At 42.6% G+C, this 19,847-nt stretch overlaps 1 protein-coding gene across 10 annotated transcripts in view; it reads left to right on the forward strand.

The window, feature by feature from the left end:
• Positions 1 to 18,389: 18,389 nt before the first annotated feature.
• Positions 18,390 to 19,847, forward strand: part of EPB41L3 (erythrocyte membrane protein band 4.1 like 3) — a 95,285-nt gene continuing 93,827 nt past the window's right edge. For all 10 annotated transcript variants that reach the window (XM_041477692.1, XM_041477687.1, XM_041477683.1 and 7 more), the window contains exon 1: positions 18,390 to 18,493. The gene's annotated coding sequence lies outside the window, so the exon portion shown is untranslated. The remainder of the gene's footprint in view (positions 18,494 to 19,847) is intronic.

Consider the following 19,847-nt stretch of genomic DNA (forward strand, 5'->3'; position numbering starts at 1 on the left):
ATCACACCAAAAACCCCCAAGGAATGTAGCACACGGAATGTAGCGCATGGGGCTTTAGCAGTTTGGGAAGGGGCAGAGGATGATGAGGAAGCAAAGCTGGCCACAGCAGGGACACTGAAAATCTTTTGTCAGACAAGCAGCATAACTGCAATGCCATTGGTGTGGGAGGTGATTACACCCCAGCTGGGATCACCATCAGCTGTTTGGTGTGGGACCATACATTAGACCTTAGGGGGAAGCCAGGCACATCTCTTAGTGGGTGAATTAAATATTGTAGGAACACAGCGTCCTACCTACATTGCTGCAGTGGCAATGGATGGATTTAACTTCCATGAACTTTACACTTGAGAAACAATTCGTTCTCCATTGTGGGCAAAGTGTAATTAAACCAGAATCTCAGAGGGATGAATCAGCTAAACCTATTCCTTTCTCCAGCTTCCTGCTTTTTCTTGAACTTTTCCGTCTAATATTAATTTGATTCTTTCAGAGACAGACATTTTAATTGATTAAGTGTACCCTAGAGGTTGATAATATGTTGCCAACGTTTTTAACAATATGCTAAAAAAAAAAAATCATCCATCAGCTTCATGCCTTTCTCAGACAGGGGGAAAAAGAAACCTGTCAATTCTACATCCTTCATCTTGTTCCCCAAAAGATCCATCATTTCTTTTTGTTGCACATCTGTTTTGGTACTTCCTAGTTTGTGTTGATTTTTTGTCTGCCTTCAGATGAGGGTAGTTAATATTTCCAGAAGCTATGATGGAAGAAACATACCCTGTTCCTTCTGTGGGAAGTGGTTTGGGGGACCTTTTCTAATGAAGGCTTCGTGAACCTGCACAGTTTGCCCTGCATTAGTGGGGCTGCCTTTGAGAGCAGTGGGCACTGAGGAAGCAGGAGTGTCTCAATCCTAGGCTTGGACACGAGCTGTTAAGAGGTGTGCTGGGTTGCAGGTCTAGATGGGCAGTCCTGCCAGGGGACTTGATTCTCCAAAGGCTTTTCCCTTGGTGAGTGTAAGTTATTCCCATTCACCCTTACAGTGCCATGCAAAGGACTGAAGTTTTTAGGAGCCACAAACAACTGCAGTAGTGGAGCAAGAAGGAGTCCTGTGAAGCTCAGCAAATAAAAATGCAGAGAACTGCACCTAGGAGGGAATAAGTACTGGCTGGGGGTGGCTGCCTCAGTAACAGGACTGCAGAAAAGGACCTACAAGTCCTTTTGGTGGATAAGCTGAACATGAGTCAGCAATGTAGGGCAATAACAGAATCACAGACCATAAAATAATTTAGGTTGGAAAAGACCCTTTAGATTATTAAGTCCAGCCATAAAAATAACACTGCCAAGTCTTCCACTAAACCATGTCCATGGTTAAAAAAGAGCACAGATGGAATGTCAAGAGAAGCTTCCCCTAGTAAACAAAAGACAGGTTATATCTGGAGTCCCATGCCCAGTTTGTTCCCATGGAAGAAAGGCTTTCATTTTCAGAATGAAGGTTATCTAGATAGCAAGGAGGCTGAAGAATAAAATGAAGGACCAAGAGAGATGGAAAGTGTGACTTTATATATCTCAGAGAAGAAAGTAATCAAAGAGGAATCTTATGAATTGTCTATAAATAAGGTGGATCAGCCTCATCCTGGAAGTGTACGGCAGCAGAAGGGTTTCGTGATTTCCTGCTAGATGTAAAAAACCAAATTTCATGGTAAAGATGATCAAATATCAGCACACATGGCCCAGGGAGTATCCAGTCTTCATCCTTGAAGGTATGCAGAATTTGACAGAACAAATGCTTGAGCAGTCGGATCTAACTTTGAAGTTAACCTTGCTTTCAGCAAGGAGATAGGACTTAATGATTTTGATTCTTCCAATCATAATTATTCAGTGATTCAGTTAAAATCCTATGCTTTTTGAACTCTTGATTTTTATCAGACTGCTAGTCAGGTGTTTCTCATGGAAAGTGTTTTTCAACCCATAATTACTCCTGATTTGAAATACTTCAGCTAACTCTTTTATCCAGAAGGAGTGTATGCCTCACCTGGAAGGGAAGAGAAAGGATTTGGTTTTTTTACCAAGCCAGAATGATCTTAACCTTGTTTTCAGGAATGAAAGGATAATATATTGTTTTACCTATATTAGGATTTTTTTTCTGTTCTTTCTCAAAAGTTCTGTTGGTCTTGTGCTTTCAGGCAAAGCCTATTAGCTTGGCAGGCTGCATGGCTTTTTGGCAAGGCCTTGCTGAGTGAAGTGCTGCACAAGAAGTTTATGTTCAATGAGGATTTGAGTTCAAATTTGTAAAACTAGGCATGGATGGAAGGGAAGCCTCAGAGTAGAGAGTGTGATGAAGATCAGAAAGTAAGGAAAAAGAAGGAAGCAGGAAAAAGAAGGAAGCAGGACATTAACAAGTCAGGGGAGGGGACTAGAGAGTGATGTCTTTGATTTGTCCTAGGTAGGACTTGTTTAGTGGTGTGCTCAGAAGCTGACCAGCTTCCTGTTTATATTTTGCACAAGGGCTGTGATAATAGGGCAAGGCAATGGGGCTGATAAAGTAGCAGACTGGACTGGACTGATCCATTCAGTCCTGTCCATTACCCTGAAGTTCCCTAGTGAGGCTATGTCAATTACCTGAATTTTCCCTTTCCTGAGGTTTAAGCTGTGATTTGAGAATTTCAGTACAAAAATGATGAGCTGCAGCTGAAAGGTGTTGGGATTATGCTAGAAGATACCATGTGGTGTAAATGGTCTTGCCTGGGTGGCACCAGTTGGGCATCCCAAACTGATGGATGCTTTTGACATTCATGTGTGTGGCTCAGTCCCCTGTGTAGAAAATGTGGCTGGAAAGGTGGCAATTATCAGTATTGATGGCAATTCTTGCAGGGCTCATTTATCAGTGTTAAGCACCACAGGAAAGCAAGGGAGGAAATTGATAACTCTGTCCTCATGATTCAGTTCCTTAAACACTCTTTACCTTTTCCACTGGATAAAAAAAAGAAGAGGAAGGTTGAACATAGCGCATCAGTACAATGCAACTTAATTCTGCCATTTCTGAGTATTGACTTCTATAATGCTAATGTATTCTGGTTGGTAATTTTACCTATAAAACTGTGTTCCTATTAGATTTGTCAATATTTTTGTTGTAAGCATTGGCCCTAATGATTTCTCTGAAGCTTCTCAGTCTGCTTGCATTACTCAGCATTACTGATGTAAGAGGAGAAGTCCAGGTTGTCCTGTTCCCTTAAACTGAAAAAAGAAAAGGTAAAAGAAAAGGTAAAAATCGTCTTTATTTTTAAAAAATTCTTTAAAAAATTCTTTAAAATTTTAAAAATTTTTTAAAGAAAAGGTAAAAAATCTTTCAGAGGCTGAGTGGACTGTTCTGCTGCATGGGTTCTTTAACCTCACTGTTCTTTAACCTCACTGATAGGGAATACATATTTCTTCTGAATTTTGGCTCCTGCTTGTGATACTGTTGAAGCCTTTATTTTTAGAGTTGCTATCTTTTCTCCTGCTGCCATATCTGTCTGCTGAGTGTTGCACTCCTGCCAAGTTTCACTTGCTCTAGACACAACATAAACATAATTACATGCAAAAAATGTGAAATTCCTGGGATTCACTGTGAAAAGGGGGTTTAGTTTCAAAATAATTTCACTTTAGTACTCTTTCTAGCCTTAATTCTGGCTGTATAAAGCAAGGGCTACCTGTTCTTGATGTGTAAAGACTGTAGTGTGCTTTAGCTTCTTTCACTGCCTGGAGTTTTGAGATGCTACAAAGAAACAAATAATAAAGTAGCTTTATGTGTATTAATGGGGGAAAAATTGTTGTTTTCATACTGACATCTGAAAGGGATCACTGAAACTGTGAAATAAATTGGGTGTGGGGAAAAAAAAAGAAAATACAGAAGGAAAACATTTTATCTTTCTTAAAAAGAAGGTGGTCCTAGTAGTAGATGTTACTGAGGTCAGAAAAGATTTTATTCATTGTCCTCTGAGGTCTGTATTCATCCCAAGTTCACTAGTTTTCTGATTATTAACACTATCATGTAAACCCCAATGAAAATTTGGCCATATTTTGGGAAAATAAAATATTTGTTCTTGAAGACACATTACTTTGATGCTAAGAAAAGAAAAAATGGAAAAAAACCACAGCAAACAACAATCACAAACAGCTTTGTTTTACTTACATCAATTCAGAAAATGCCTGTTTTTAGTTAGCTCTGACAAGTCAAACTTTGAGGTTGAACTTGTGTAATGTGCATTACTTGAACATTGCTTTGATGACTTTTTTTTTTTTTTTAAACCTGTGGCAGAGTCACAGAAACAGAACTGAATTGGTAATTTGGATGAGTCCTGGCATCTGATCCAGTGATGGTGCAGAAGGATGTAACTGCACATCACAGCTATTATAGCAACAGAGACCCACTGAAAACAAATTTTTGTGAGGATCTAGGGTAGATGTTACACAAACACATATGCAGTTGATTTAAAAATTAAAAAATAAGTGTCTTTGAGAGACACAGAAGTAGTTGAATATAAAATGTTAATTTTATTCCTGATGCTCTTCTGTATGATGCAGGACTGTCTGATGTCTGGTGGGACTAAAAAGGGTTTGAGTCTCCCTTATCTAGATAGTTTTCTGCAGCTGGGAAATAAAAGTGGTGCCACAAACAATGATGAAGGCAAGGAATTGCGTTAAGTAATTGCAAAACAAAGCATGGATGAGCCCTAGTACAGAAGACAAGGCTCCTGGGGAGGCTGCACAGTTCATGGGTGATGTTCTTCTCTAGGACTCTTTAGATTAAAACCAGCTCTAGAGAACAGGGCCCAAACTACTCCCAAAAACTGAGCTGTGATCCCAAGAAAATATTATACTACCCTTGACCACATGTGGAGCAGTGTCTTGCAATGATTTAAAGCAAGGGGAAAAAATTTTGTGGCCATTTGTGTGAATCTGTGAATATTGGCAATGTTTCTGCTGGCCTAAATAACTTTCAGGCTAATTTCTGAAGTTCCTGGCAGAGCAGCCCTGGAGCTCTGGGGGCTGTGCCCTACTCTTTCCCTCCTTTTCACTCAGAGGCTGATGGCACCTCATGCCCTGCCTCTGCTTAGCCTGATATCGTGCCAAAAGGATGCTCTGTGTGCCTTCTGTCTGCGGAGGGGGACAAAAAATAAGCTTGGGAAAGAGGGATAGTCCAGACCATGTGTTTTGAAAGTTCTCCTCAACAGGGAAGGATTGGTGTGGTAGGATTGGTGAAAACACAGCTCTTCTGTGTCTGCTCATTGCATGCCAGGATAAGATAAAGTTGTGAAATGGAGCAACCTATTTAAAAATATTCTTCATTGTTAGAGAAAAACAGGGGTATGAAAGAGGGAAAGACGGGGTTGTGATGTGGGCAGGTCATGCTCTTGTAGCACCCATTTAAATTCCCATTTATAGTTTCCTAATACACTCATCTCCTTTTTGCCTCAGAGCTATTTTAATTGAATTTGCTTGTTCTGCCTGCCATTTAGCTGCGAGCTGCCCTGCCTAAAACCAGTTCCAATGCAATAACAAACCAAGCTGTTTCACTAAATTTCCGGCATTAAAAGCAGCTGACCTTCATGTGCTGCGGGAGCAGGGGGGGGGGTCTGTGGGGTCTGATGCACACAGCATCAACTGCACACGTAACTTGGATGAGAAATTACTGTAATTGCACTAACTGTCCATATTAAACACACTTGCTGTCTTTTTTACGTGCAAGTGCGTTTGTGTAATTTTCAAATATTGTCTGCATTTGAATTGAATTATCAAATGGGCTGAAGTAGTAAGCTAGAATTCTTTTGGGATGAGTGTGTATTTTGTAATAATTAGTTCATTGCTGAGCATAATTTAGAAGTTTTTCTTGAATGTATTCTTTTCATTTATTTAGAAAAAAGGTATTTTAAAAAATTCTCCACAAATACAGCATTGCTACTCTTGGATAAAATACAAATAAAGGAATTGAGTCAAAACTGTACAGCTACTAAAATAGTCTTTGTCTAATTTGCAAAACAGAGTAGTCAGACAATGCATTGTTTCTCTCTGACACTATATTGCTGTTGGTTTTGTTGGGCTTGGCCACCCTGCACAGGGCAGGGACACCCTTTCATCATTAAACTGATGAATCTTCCGGTCCTTTTCAATGGTGAGGGCTTCACCTACTGAACTGTTGAGATTAGACCTCTTTGTTGCAGGGAGGAGTATCATGTTTGCTTATGTAAAGCTACTGTGGCAGACAGTATGGATAGAACAAATGTTATGGTTTTTTCCACCTGTGCTATACTGCTGATAGTTTGTTTAAGGCACTTGTTGAGTGAGTGATACAATTTTCAATCAGGTTTAGAAAGTTTCTGTTGTTTCTCAGTGGCTTGGTTGGAAAAGAATGTGTTGAGATAAGGCCTGACAGTATTTCCAATGGGTAACCCATGTTCAAACAAGCAGACAGGCGGCTTATTTGTGTGGTTTATAATGCTGCAGTAATTCCTAGTTTTATAAACAACCCAACTGTTCAGGCAGAGAAGCCCTCTTGTGAAATCCGATATAATTATTGGCTGCTGCCAGAGAGCAGAGTATGCATGAGGAAATGGTATGGAGGAAGCAGGGCTGCTTCTGTCCAACCCCTCCTTTCCTCTCACCAACGTGCTCAGAGTCAGTGCAGCTTTCAAATCAGATTTGAAACCTGTTTAAGCAAACTGCTTGCTCTGATTCTGGTCTTGAACATCACAGAATCATTAAGTTTGGAAAACACCTCTAAGACCATTGGGTCCAACCAATAACGCAGCTCTGCCCAATCCACTCCTAAACCATGTCCTTAAGTCCCACATCTACATGGTTTTTTTTTCAACACTTACAGGGATGGAGATACCACAGCTTCACTGGGCAGCCTGTTCCAGTTCTTGTTGTCTTTTTCAGTTAAGAAATTTTTCCTAATATCCTTCTATTGCTTAGAGCAACTTGAGGATACCACTTCATTAAATCACTTCCTAGAAAGCATAACAGGTGTTAGAACAGGGGGATGCATTCTCAGACATCTCAAGACAAAATGTCTTGATTTTTTTTTCCTCATTATCATAGCCATGATTAGTTTGAATTTCTTCTATACTAGAAAGTAAACTTTATCAGAGTACAATGAAGACTACAAATAGTAAGAAAAATTGTAGTCTATAGAGGTATAAGAAGCCTGGGTAAGAGCAGGTCCGAATATTGGCTATCCACTAAGGAGTCTGAGATATACAATGCTGTTATTAACTAAAACATTTTTAAAACTCTTATTTTTTGGGATTTAAGAAATGTCACATGCCTCAGCATGATTCATACCACCTCTCCTTCCCATGTTTAATTTTCTCATTTGAGTAGCTGTTACAACACTCGGCTTCCCTTCCACGAGTTTCTTTACTACTCTTTGGAACCACAAGGTTTAAGCAAAGTAGAGATGTAGAGATGTGGGTGGGAGGAAATTATCAAAGAGACTTGGTATATTTTTATTTCCCCAAATATATGTGTATAAAGAGAACCCAGTGTAAAAACAAATATAGGAACATTGGAAATTTGTGAAAATTACAATACAGTTGAAAATTACTTTATTGCTACATTGCAATGCTTTCAAAATACTTTCTCTGATAAAAATTTCAGGCTGGTTTTAGTCTGCTCTACTTGTTAGTATTTTTATTTCATCTATTCCACAGAACCTAGATTTCTCAGGTCAGATTCCTTGTTGGTCCTTCAGAAGAAACCAGGTTGATCATATCTCAATAATTAAGATGAAGTCTTTCTTCCTGCAATGCGATCCTGGTATCCTCTGGAGTCATGCTCAGGAACCCAGGACACCAACTGTGTTCTCCACCTCTCCAGCCCCCTTGAGCTTGAGTTCAGGGGCTGTGGAGGTGAGTTCCCACTGCAGGTCTCCAGAAGGTGGAGGTTCTCTCTGGGCTTGTGCAAGCTCAGCAGTCACTGCATGGTTACAAGTAGCTGTTTTTTCTTCTCTCTCACTCCACTTCAAATGTGACAACTCTGTGCATGGTTGTTCCCCATCTGTAAAGCTCTCAAATATTTGTGAATGCCTAAGTGCAGCTATAACTGCTTTCTGTGGGCTAAGGAAATTGTACCCAAAATAATCCTTATTCTTTAACTTAGTAATGCTGTAGGCATTTCAAAAATGTCTCTATTTTTCATTGCTTTCTTTTTCTCTTGTAAGTAAGCAAAAAACCTGGACTTTTCCTTACACAGGGGAAGTGTTTTATAGGTTTCAGGTACTGAAAGAGATAACAAGAAGTGGTTAAGAGCAGTTGCTGTACTCATGGCAGAGAAGCTGAGGCTATTAAGGACTTCAAAGATAAGAAATTAAGATGTAACATGCTACATTATCTTACCATAATAGCTCAGTTTGCATGTACATAATGCATTGTAACTGCTGTTTTATGGCGAGTTTTTAGGATGCTGTAATTGCCTGGTGAACGTTGCTTTGCTACGTTGATTGACTGATGAATTCTATACAAACTTTAGACACATCACATAATAGGATGTCTGGGAAGTTGCAAAGTGAAAATTTTATTTGATTAGCCAAAATAAAATTGATAAATAATAGGGAACATAATTTTAGCTTTAAAGAGGCTTTGAAGAGGGTAAGTGAATAAAATATCCACATTGATGATGCAGTTTTTGCAAGAGACCTTATAATTCACATGCATTCCAAGATCACAGTCAATTACAGAAAAACAAAACTTTGCTTTGCTTTACTTGTAAATTCATCATTGGTGAGCTTAACTTCAAAAGTCCTTACTTTAGTCATTATAGCTGACATATGTCACAGTATTTGATTTCATGAGTGTTGTGGAGTATAGAAAATTTATTTCTCTCAAAGGCTAGACCTTTTGTCATGTTATTACAAGAACTGTTCATAAAAAGTTTAACATTATTATTATTATTATTATTATTATTGTTCTTATCATTATTATTTGCTACTCATTAAAAATAGCGGAAAGGAAAACAAACTGAAAACCTATCAGTGAGGAATTCACTGATGGCGTAAGAACACTTTCCTTTTGAAGATAATTTTTCTGTAGTACTCTGAAATTATCTTGCTCTCTGAAGGGGTTTGGCACTCTTGCACCCCAAGAAATGCGTCACCGCAATTGTGGTGGATACTCAAGGCTGAGTTCTCCAAGAATAAGTCACTCCATCTCCTGCCTTTTTGTCTGAGTGGAACATGAGAACAAGAGCTCATGTTTCATCATTCCTCCGTATAATCACTTTCAGGTTCCTTCAAAGCCTGGCAGAATCCCCCACAAAGGAAAATAAAGCAAGACTTTCTGTTGCTTAATGCAAAGCAGAGGGTGGCTGGCGCAGGGAGAGACATGGAGGCTCTGCACCACAAGACACTGCCACAGCATCTTTGATGCTATGCATTCCAATCCATCCTGTGGTGCTATGGCAAATAAAGATGAGCAGTGCTGGTGGTGTAGCCGTGGTGGTCTGGGATGGATGGTCTAGAGGAGCCTCCCTCTCTAGGGGACAGGTTTTGTTTTGGTGTGAGCTCGGCCCTGTGCAGCCCCAGCAGGCAGGTGTCCTGCTTGATTAATCGCAACGTATGTTGTGATAGACAATCAGCGTGAGCAGTGCTGCCTGTCAGCTCACTCACTGCCAGGGCATGTGCTCCTTCCTGCCTTGCAGAAAGATCCAGAGGGGGCACTCAGAGCACTGAGCTTGCTGGGGTAAGCATGGAGCGTAGAAGACTAGGAGCAGTAATAAAACTTTATGAACGCAGCCTTTCCCATACTTCATTTTCAGCTTTCCAATTTTTCTCCCCAAAATGTGAAAGGAAGATAGGAGAGCAACTCATTGAAGTCATCTGAACCCTCTGAAGGCTGTTTTATGAGTTCATTTATCTGGCTTACTTGTGTTTCTTTGCAACTTCTTCCTTCTGCTGTTCTTCTGTTATTTTCTTCTATAAAAATAACTCTTAGACTATAGATTAGCTGCTGTACAAAGAGCAGTAAAATGGCCCAAACTTCCAGGAACAGACTTAATAACAAAGTCAGAATTGGAGGAGTTTGGGACATTTTATTCCAAACTAATTGATTTATAGAATTTTCTTGCAATTATAAAGGCAACAACTGTGCACTGCATATTGCATAAATGTAACGCTTTGTATCAATGCCACTGTGTTTTTCCTTTGAGAAAGTATTTGTAGGTTTCATTATGTCTTACACTGCATGTCTTGTCAGGAGAAAGCAATGTCTTAAACTGAAAATACTCCTTTTCTAGCCTTATTACCCTTGTCTGGCACCTCAAGCATCAGCAAGGTCTGTTTGCTTTGGTTGAGAAAGGACTGTTTGTGGTGCATGCTAACAGGTGCAATGGCAATTGCAAATTTGTCCTAAGCAGATGGGTCAAGATACCAAAGTACAGAGTGATGCAATCCATCACTGTGGTGTCATCAGAGTAGAGCGGGCAAGCTGGCAAACTGAGGACCAGCCCCGTTTGTAAGCCCTGACGCTATTGACATGATTTTATCTTGAAACAGAGATTCCAGTTCCACTTTTTCTGTTTGTTACTTTGTTTTGAGGGAGGAGCTACATTAAAACCCTGAAAAGTGGGAGTGCTAGGCTACTGTGGTGTGTTAAAGAGGGCCTTGGAAATAATTTGACTAAAGTGTGAGCAAAATTAGTCCAAATGTGGAGGAGACTGTAGCCTGGAACTCTTGGGTTCACAGGCCCTTTGTAAATACATTATTTTAGTTATGTATTTGAAACCACTGACATGTGGTTGACTTTAGCTGTCATCTGTGGTTCTGTGTTAACCCTCAGGTGCGCTGAAGGGATGCTTGCTTATTCCTGGATTTGGGTAAGGATTGGAAAGGCAGTGTGTGCTTTGTGTGGCTTTGCCCACGTAACAGATTTTTCAGTCTGAATATTTGTTCAGATTTTAGTTTAGAAACCTTAGAAACTTCAGCGCACAAATTGTTTGTTTTATTTTTTTTCTTCTTTTTTTTTTTCTTGAATGTGATGACAGGAATTACTACATTTACTTTTCTACCAAAAACAAATTGTGCACCCAAAAATTAATTTTCAGGGAAAGAAGCAGGGCATCTCTTCTTCTAAATGCAGGATCCTTATGTAAGCTTGTACATTCCTATCAGCCTATTTTTCTGAGTAACTTTTTTAAAGCAGGCGAGCTGGCCTGATGCTTAAGGCATTGAGGATGTTGCTTGGCAACTTTGGGCTGTGCATGCGTTTCTGTGGAAGCAGCTGGACAGATGTTTGCACACAGGCTGACTGGGAGAAGCGCCTGGTGGTGACCAAGCAAACCCAGTCCTAAAATTATTGTTTCAAGGGATGTGTGATAAATTAAACATTTGCACTGTGAGAGGCTGTTCATGATACTTGTTATTTGAAAAGCGTAGAAAGCTTTTCAAAAGGTGAGAGGCTGAGATGCCTTTCTGGCTATTTTTCAGTGCCTAGGGGACAGACACATACGATTTGTCATTTGGGTGAATGAAATTAGTTTAGTTTAAAGCTGCGAGTTGAAGATGATGGTTTGTTATGGTGTTGCCTTTCCCCACCCCCCAACTGTACCAGTGTCATTTTCATGCTATTAAGAGGATTTACCCTTCAGAGATCCCAAGGCAGATATCGCAGGGCTGTTTTGCAGGTCTGTGTCAAGTTAGCAATTGGCTGCTTTTCAGTTAGAAAGAAAACAATGGAGTGTGGCCCTCTGCTACTTTCTATCCTGATATACAATTTGCTGTGGTGCACACAAGGCATCTAACTTTAAGGTCTGCCACTATATATGCTGAGTTAAAAACCACAAAAACCTGGATGGGTAAGTAACTAATGATTTTTCCCCATGAGTACTGATAGTGAGAGCGAGTTGCAGAGGGAGTAAGCTGTTGAAACAGAAGGAAGGGATGAATGTCTCTTCACTACCTTAATTTTAACTGGCAGTGTCCCATGAATTGAATGTGAGACTTAAACTGTAATCTGGATCAGATCATGTTTTAATTCATTTTGAAAGCATCTGAGCAGCTATGAGCGTCAGGTGGAGGAGCTCCTGGCTATGTGCAGAGGCTGTTTGCTGGTGCTGGGTCAGTCCCCGTGAACCCCACTCAGGTGGGGGCTGAAGGATAGGGCTATAATTTTGATCAGTTGCTCAGATAAATAAAGGCTGATGCCCAACATCATCATCTGATGCCAGCACAAGCTGGCATAACCCCTGACAGAGGCAGTGGTGTGACATTGCTGTCATTCTCACTGCTTATGTCACACCACACCATCCACTCCTCAGTCTCATATTGATGAGATCTCACTGGAAATCATAGTGAGGAATTGATCAGATTTATTGTTTCTCCTCTGTTTTCAGTTCTAACTTGAAAGCATTTGCCTGCTTCTTCTCACAGACTTAATAAACATTTGTAGTGGCTTCGTGAAAGGGGCAGGAGATGGAGGTGGGAAGGAGCAACTGAGAAATTGTGGGATTGATAAAGAGGTTTCTCCTGTTGGTGTTGCAGATGTCTAACTGGGAGAATGTGGCAAACTGGGCCAGGGACAGGCTGTGAGGAACAAGGGTGACATCTGGCTTGGTGGGCTTGAAGCCACTGGGCACAGCCCCAGGTCCTTGTTTTGTGAAGAGCAGCCACTTCTGTTGTAATGTTTTGTGCAAGGAAATATATAAGGGCAAGATAAGGCAGCATACTGGGAACAACTGTGCACTTTTCTAACTAGAGACAGAGAAATTACAGTGCATAAATTGGGGTTTTGCTTTGTTGTTGTTTTCTTCAAAAAGTGTATTTGATAGATTAAAAACACCAATCCTTCCCCTTTCTGAGAGTTTACTTATTGTTGTCCAATTTGGGTTTTTCTACTCTTCTGTCACTCTGAATGAATAAAAGTGGAGAGGGGTAGCTTGACAGGAAAGATAGCAAACCTGAAGTTCTTGTTTAGGCATGCCAGGTCAGAAGTGTTTCAATTGTAAGGAATCCTTGAGCTTAAAGCAATCCTTCAACCACTGAAGAAAGCAACCTGGGACATCTTAGCATATAAGACATCACAGATAAAGGATAAATGTGTTCTGTTTTGAGCAGGCCTTCTTATATTTTCCCAATAACATTTTAGTATGATGATAAACATAAACATTCATTGTATTTTAAACAAGAACCTACTACTGCTTCCCTTAATTGCTTTGAACCTTAATTAAGATGAGAGCTGAACTGTATTGGGTGCTATGCAAACACTCATTAAAGTGCCTTCCCTCCCTGGTAAATCTTGCAGCTAACAAAGACAAATTATATGAAAGCAGTTGGGGGCTATGCCTATTAACCTGGCCACTGCAAGCCATTTTATCACAGGTGTCATGAGGAAGAGGCATCTTCCTCATGGGATTTGTAGAAGGCAGTTATGATTCAGGATGACATTTCTATTTCTGATAGTAGTCCATAAATATGAGAATTGATTCTTCTTTGACTCAGTGAGACTCTAGCTTATGCTTAGGTAAACTTCAGCTTAAATCCTTCTCTGAATTAGATGAAAAGATATAGAAGACCTAAAAATAGTTTTATAACTAAAATGCAAGGTTGGGTTAAATGGTATGGAAAAGAATCAAGGAAGCAACCTAGTAAAGGAAAATAGTCTGTGTTGACCTCCATAGAGATGATTGCCATCTGGGAAGTTTGTAGTCCTAGAGTTGCTACTGGAAAATGAAAGTTGTCCTTGCCTCCCTTATTGTTGGGCTGTTCAGGAACACTAATGAAATGAAAATAAATTTGTACTGACTGCATATTGTGTTGTCGGTTTCCTGTAGTCAGTGTATATTAAATCAAGCTACAGTTAAACCGTATTAATGACTATGAATAAACAAAATAAATCAAAAATTAAAACTTTAACTGTGATTCAAAGCTTCAGTTTATTATTCTCTCTGAAAGATAACTCTCATATGTTTTGGTCACAACCTCAGGTACATCCCAAAGCATCATGTATCCATAAAATGTGGCTACCTTTGGTTCATAATGGGGGCTGGAGAACTGCAGCAGGAGGCAATCCTTGATAATCCAGTTAATGCCTTTCAGTCAGAAAGTAGCCACAGATATGAAAGTGGCAAAGGGCAGTGCTGAATTAATTGCAGTAAATCTTCTACGGGCAGGATTTCAGCTGTACAGCACTGGAGCCAAATTTACTTATTGTTCCTTCAGTAGTCTTAAAATGGGGTGGATTTGGCAGTGACTGGCAGACTGAGAGTTAGAGACAACAGACCAAATAAATCTGTTCTCTGAGGTCAGTAAACCAGCATCAGCAATGAATCTAACCTGCTGTGTCACTGAGTTCTGCTTAAGGATAGCTCAGGTTTACTACTGACATATTTGAAGGCAATGGTAATATTGGCCAATTAGTGGGCATTATGTTTGTAGTGAGTGAGGATAGAAATAGAAAATTTGGTTTGATTTCTAAATCTTACCTTCATCTGTTCACAGTGATCATTCTTAATTATGAGAATTTTGTTTCATTGCCATGCAGAAAGTTAAGCTGCATGAGTCATGGACCGAATGGTTTGCTCTTAATAAATGGAAGTAGATACGGTAATAATAAAAAAAAAAGAAAAAAAAAATCAGTTTGACTCCAAACCCATCTGCCTGTCTAGACAGATAGTGCCAAGCTCCTGTCTGCTAAGAAGTATCTTCTTAATAATGCTGTATTAATGCTAGTACTTTTATAGTACTTGCCATTTTTCAAAGTGCTGTGCCCAGCTAATTCATCGTTGGCTGGACTTAAGACGGCTTTCTGCTGAGTTTGATAGCATTTTTGTGTCTTGCTTTTCTGTTATGTGCTATTTTGAATGCCATGTCCAATCAATTAGGCAATCACAAGAATGTTTTAGGCATCAGTTCCCAGAGCTGGGCAATAATCCTTGTCCCTGTTCTTCCAGGGTTGCCTATTCATCTTTTCCTGGCAGAGACCATGTGTCTCCCCATTCCTCTTCCCTTTAAAAAAGTCCTTGTAGTGGCCAAATGCTTTGCACAGGCCTGCTTTCCTTACGACTGTTTTCCTCTTGAGTAGAACCCCATGGGGAAGGGGTGTGTGTGTGTGTGTGTTGGCACCTTTCCCTTCCCCACCTCTAATTTACCTGCTTCATGTTTGCTATTATTCTTCTGTGGTTTTTTCTTCCTCCCTTTGAAGGGCTTTCCCAAGCTAGTTGCAATTGTTCATCAAAGGTGAGAAACTGGAGCAGCAAAAGGGGTGTATAGATAGAGAAGAGAACAGAAGGCAGAACTTTGCACCTATTTTACCCCCTTCCCCAGCTGTGTGTCATTCTCCTCAGTGACTCTGACTCTTGCTCATACAGCTGGGTCCTGCCATCTCAATACAGAAAATGGAGAAAATGTGGGGAAGGTATATGGTATGAGGGGAAGGAAACTGCTTTAGAGGGAAGATGAAGAGATGCCTCTTGAAAGGGCTGTGGAAGAATAGATGGTTGGGAAATCCCTGGCCAATAGGTATGGTCCTAATAGGGAGAGGGGGAGAATGGGCCAAACTAGATATGAGAAGAGGAAAGGGGATGGTGTAACAGGAGCAGGCTGAGAGAGGTGTTCTGCAGTCACTGGAATGGAGAGGAGATGGTGTGTGGGAGCTCATGTCTAGAGCAGCAGGGTGTGGGGGGTTCAAAGCCCGTGTGTTCAGAGAGACTGCCAGTGTGTGGCATCCCACCCAAGCTGGTCCTGTTTTTAAATAAGCAGAATGTAGGGCTGCCTGACTTGCTGTCAGCAGGGCCCTTTGTGAAGGTGAGAAGGGACTGCCTTGGGCTGCACCAAGCCTGCTGTGTTGGGAGTGGAGATGAATGGAACTCAAATGGAACCATTTGCTCCTGACGTTTAGCTGTGAAGCACCACCTCCAGAAAGAAAAGAAAGTAGCAAAAATAAAGTTATTGTCCATAGCAAGGCAGGAGATCGGTCTCTTCTCGTGCTACCTGGACTTCTTATCCAGTGTCTTCCTTTTCTGTAAATGGACACTGTTAATTCCTGTGAAGTGCAGGGGGATCATTAACATTTCCCACCTTTGTAAGACGAGTATGGATTTAGGCTTGCTATAAATTACTGTAAAAACATTAAAAAAATTAAAATGCTGATTCATGGAAACCTAAGCTTCCTTGGTGAGTATGGATTTAGGCTTGCTATAAGTTACTGAAAAAAACATTAAAAAAATTAAAATGCTGATTCATGGAAACCTAAGCTTCCTTGGAGCTTCCTTCTGACAGAAGTCATGGCAGGTTGGGCAAAAAAACCACTTTGGAATTAGAAATTAACATTTGAAAATTAAAAAAAAAAAAATACTGTGTTGAGAGCCCTGAAACTTAGGCCTCTATTGGTAGCCCAGAGGTACCAGCTGCCTTTAATCCGTTGCGAAGATTTCTTGTTTGTAGGAGCAGCCTGTTAATACCATTTGATGCTTTGAGGTTAAATCAATGTGCTGGAAGCCTTCTAGAGCCTCAGATGAAAGATGCCATTACGTATGCAGAATATCCACAAAAGGGATCACAGAGCATAGTGTAACTGTGGGGTAAATCTGCCTGCTGTACTGCTCAAGGATGACATGGGTGGCTGGGGACCACTAATACTCCTGTGATGTGTCTGCATAAAAGTGATGTCAACACCTTTCTCTGTAATGGGCAGTGCAAGAGCTGCCAAAGATTGAGCTGGGAAATTCTTGCTGTTTTTTTCACAAATATTTCTTGAGTCTCCTAGTTTGCTTTTGAGACTCAGTTTGATTCAGAGCAAGTCAGTCCTTTTCTTACTTTGCTTTTGTTTTGTTTTTTGGGTTTTTTTTTTTTTTTCAAATCAAACCTTGTTAACTCTAATGTGCGACTTAGCTGTCAAGTCCATTCTCTTGTGATTTGTGATGGCTTCCAGAGCTCCTGGTGGAAAAGAGTATACAAGTCTTGTTATTTCAACTGTGTGACCAAAGGTATGCCCTCTCTTAGCTGATGGCATGCATTTTCCTTTTGAACTCTCCTTCTCAGGCACATTACAGTGTGCCAGATCTGCTCAACAGCACTCTGGCATAGCAGGTGAAGAGGGTGGTGTGTGGCTGGCTACAATTCCATGTGAAATACAGAACAGCACAGTTTTGCAGATCTGAGAAATGCTATGCTTCTGCCTACTGTCAAAACCTACTTCTCTTCTTAAATCCCCCAGAGATGCTGCTAATTAAAAGAGCTGTTCCCTGCCCCTCCCTCTCCCCTTGATTCATGTCAGAGCCCTGAGTATGATTTGGATCTCATAAGTTTTGGGAGCTCTTTAAATGCCCTATCTAAAGAGAGAATAAGCCTCATTTATCCACTTGGCTGTACCAGGATTGAAGGTGCAGCATCAGACCATGTTCATCTGTGGCTCTTCTGCAGCCAAGCCATCACTTCCCTTCCTGTGGTCAATTCCTCCTCCAGAAAAGAGCAAGTTCAGCTACTTCTGGTCCCCCAGAGAAGCAAATGAGCAGTGCCTCTGATTATGGTGATGCAGCAGTCTCAAACCCAGCAGCCACTCACTCCTGTGTGTATAGAGGGGAGAAGTCAGTTTTGTGCTCTAAGAGGAGCTATGTATTTACCACATTGGAATGGTGCAAGTAGGAATAATCCTCTCCCAAACTGCTTTTGTATGCACTACAAATTTTTGATGCTTTCTGACACGTGGCATGTTGTGGTCTGTACTGGAGTACAAACTTCAAAGTCATCTTTGGTTTTACATTATCCCTTTTGGATCAGGAGTTGATGTGCAACAGGACTTTTATTTTTTTACATTTTGGCAATCTTCTGGAGGGAAATACGGTTCATATTTTAAGAACATGTAGTTTGTCACTGAAAATTAAAATTGAAAAGACTGGTAACATGCACCCCCCTCATCAAAACCCCCACATGTAATTCAAAGCCAGACCTTGCCAGCTCACAGCTTGCTGCTCTTAAGTTGACAGGGAGCTTCTCAATCGCAGGGGTTTGCCTGAAACTGCTGCAGCTGTACTGATCTCTCTAAATACACGGATTCATTTAGCTGAGCCAAAAACCGGCCGAATCCCTCAGGTCACAGGTGGGGATCCCTGTGCTGGCGGGGTGGCTCTGTGCGATGCCCGGGGAGCAGCTTGCGGTGTAGGGCAGGGAGTAGGGCAGGCTGCCTCCACAAACCTGCTGGCATCCAGCTTCAGCCGCTCTCCCCTGCGTACAGTTCTTTTTTTTTTTTTTTTTTCTTTTTTTTTTTTTTTTTTTTTTTTTTTTTTTTTCCCCTTTCCTTTTTCCCTCCCTCTCGCCGGAGGAGCCTCGGCAGCCCTGATTTGCTGGGGAGCGGCGGAGGCTCGCTCTGGGCAGAGCCGGGCTGCGCTGCCGCTGCTGACGCGTGGCCGCCGCCGCGCCGGGAGCAGCCCCGCGCCCGCCGCCCCCGCCGCTCCGCTCCGCGGCCGAGGAACCTCCGCGCCGCTCCGGCCCCGCTGCCTGCGGTGCCCTCCCCGCAGCGGGGAGCTGAGGGTATGCCCGGGGGGGCGGGGGCAGATTGCATCTCCCCCTTTTTATAGCCTATGCGTATTTATTTTTACATATGTGTGTGTGTGTATATATAGACGTATATATATAAATATATATGTCTATATATATTTGCATCATTCTTAGGAGCCATTTTTAAGTTGGGGGGGCGGCGTGTGCGTGCGGCCAGGCTGCCTGGGGAGCCGGGGCAGGCAGCGAGCGGTGCCCCCCGCACAGCGGGGAGGGCGGCGGGGGCTCTGCGGGGACACACACAGGCTCGGCTGCTCCCGCCGCAGCTCTGCCGGGCGGCCGAGGGTGGGAGGGCGACTGCAATTTTAATTTTTTTCAGGACGATACGCATTTCTGTGGGAAACTTCTGTAGGCGGCGGAGGGGGGCGGGCGAGGCGCGTGGCGTGGTGGGGCGCACCCCGAGCCCCCCTAGGGCCGTGCCTGCCCCCGTGCCCCGCTCACCTGGGGGACACAACACCTGGGCGGTGCAGGGGCCCGGCCGGGGCTGCGCTGCTCGCCATGGGGGGGTTACCCCCTACCCCCCCGCCCCGGGCCGTGGCTTCTGCAATGCGGTGGGTGTGGTTATGCACGGAGCACATCGCAGCCCCGGACCGCTGCAGTGGCAGCACCGCGCCGGCCCCCTCCCGGCCGGCAGCGAGGGGCCCCGCCGGGCCGGGCTGCCCCGCTCCGCTCCGCCCCGCGCCGCACGGATCGCGCCTCCCTGCCTGCCCGACACGGCGCCGGCTCCCAGGTGCTCGGCAGCGCGGCTCGGACGCTGGAACCCCTCACTGTTCCCCATCCCTACTCCTGGCCCCGCGGAGCGCGGCGTGGAAGTGTCGGTGCTCGGCCAGGTCTGTGGGGAAAGGGGAATAGAGAAGCTGCGGGTGCGACCAGCGTGAGGGCTGAGCGGGTCCGTCGGTGCTCCCGCATCCTGGGTGCGGCCCCGCGCACTTGGGCTGCCAGAGGGGGACCGGGGCGGGTCGGTGGGAAAGGATTTTGTCCTTTTCGGTTGTCCCATTTTTTATTCAAAGGCAAAACTTCATCACATGTAGCGAGAAGCTTAAACACTTGCACTCCTGTGGAAATCGCAATAGCAAATCATCCCTGTCTGGCCTTGTGCTGTCTTGATTTTATTTCTCTTGGGACTGTGCTGGAGGAGGAAAGCGGTTGTTACTCTCACCACTGTTCTCCGGTGTGTGTCCCTGTTTGAGACAGAGATGGAAACTGTTTCCTCCACTGAACATGCACGTTGCTTCGAAGTTGAAGGGAAACTACTTATAATGTTAGAGGTCTTTTCTGTCAAAATGATTGAAAGTCAGAGACCTGCTTGCCAAAAAAAAAAAAAAAAACA

The sequence above is a fragment of the Pyrgilauda ruficollis genome, unplaced genomic scaffold, assembly GCF_017590135.1.
Source record: "Pyrgilauda ruficollis isolate IOZ18807 unplaced genomic scaffold, ASM1759013v1 scaffold41, whole genome shotgun sequence".
NCBI classification, from domain to species: Eukaryota; Metazoa; Chordata; class Aves; order Passeriformes; family Passeridae; genus Pyrgilauda; species Pyrgilauda ruficollis.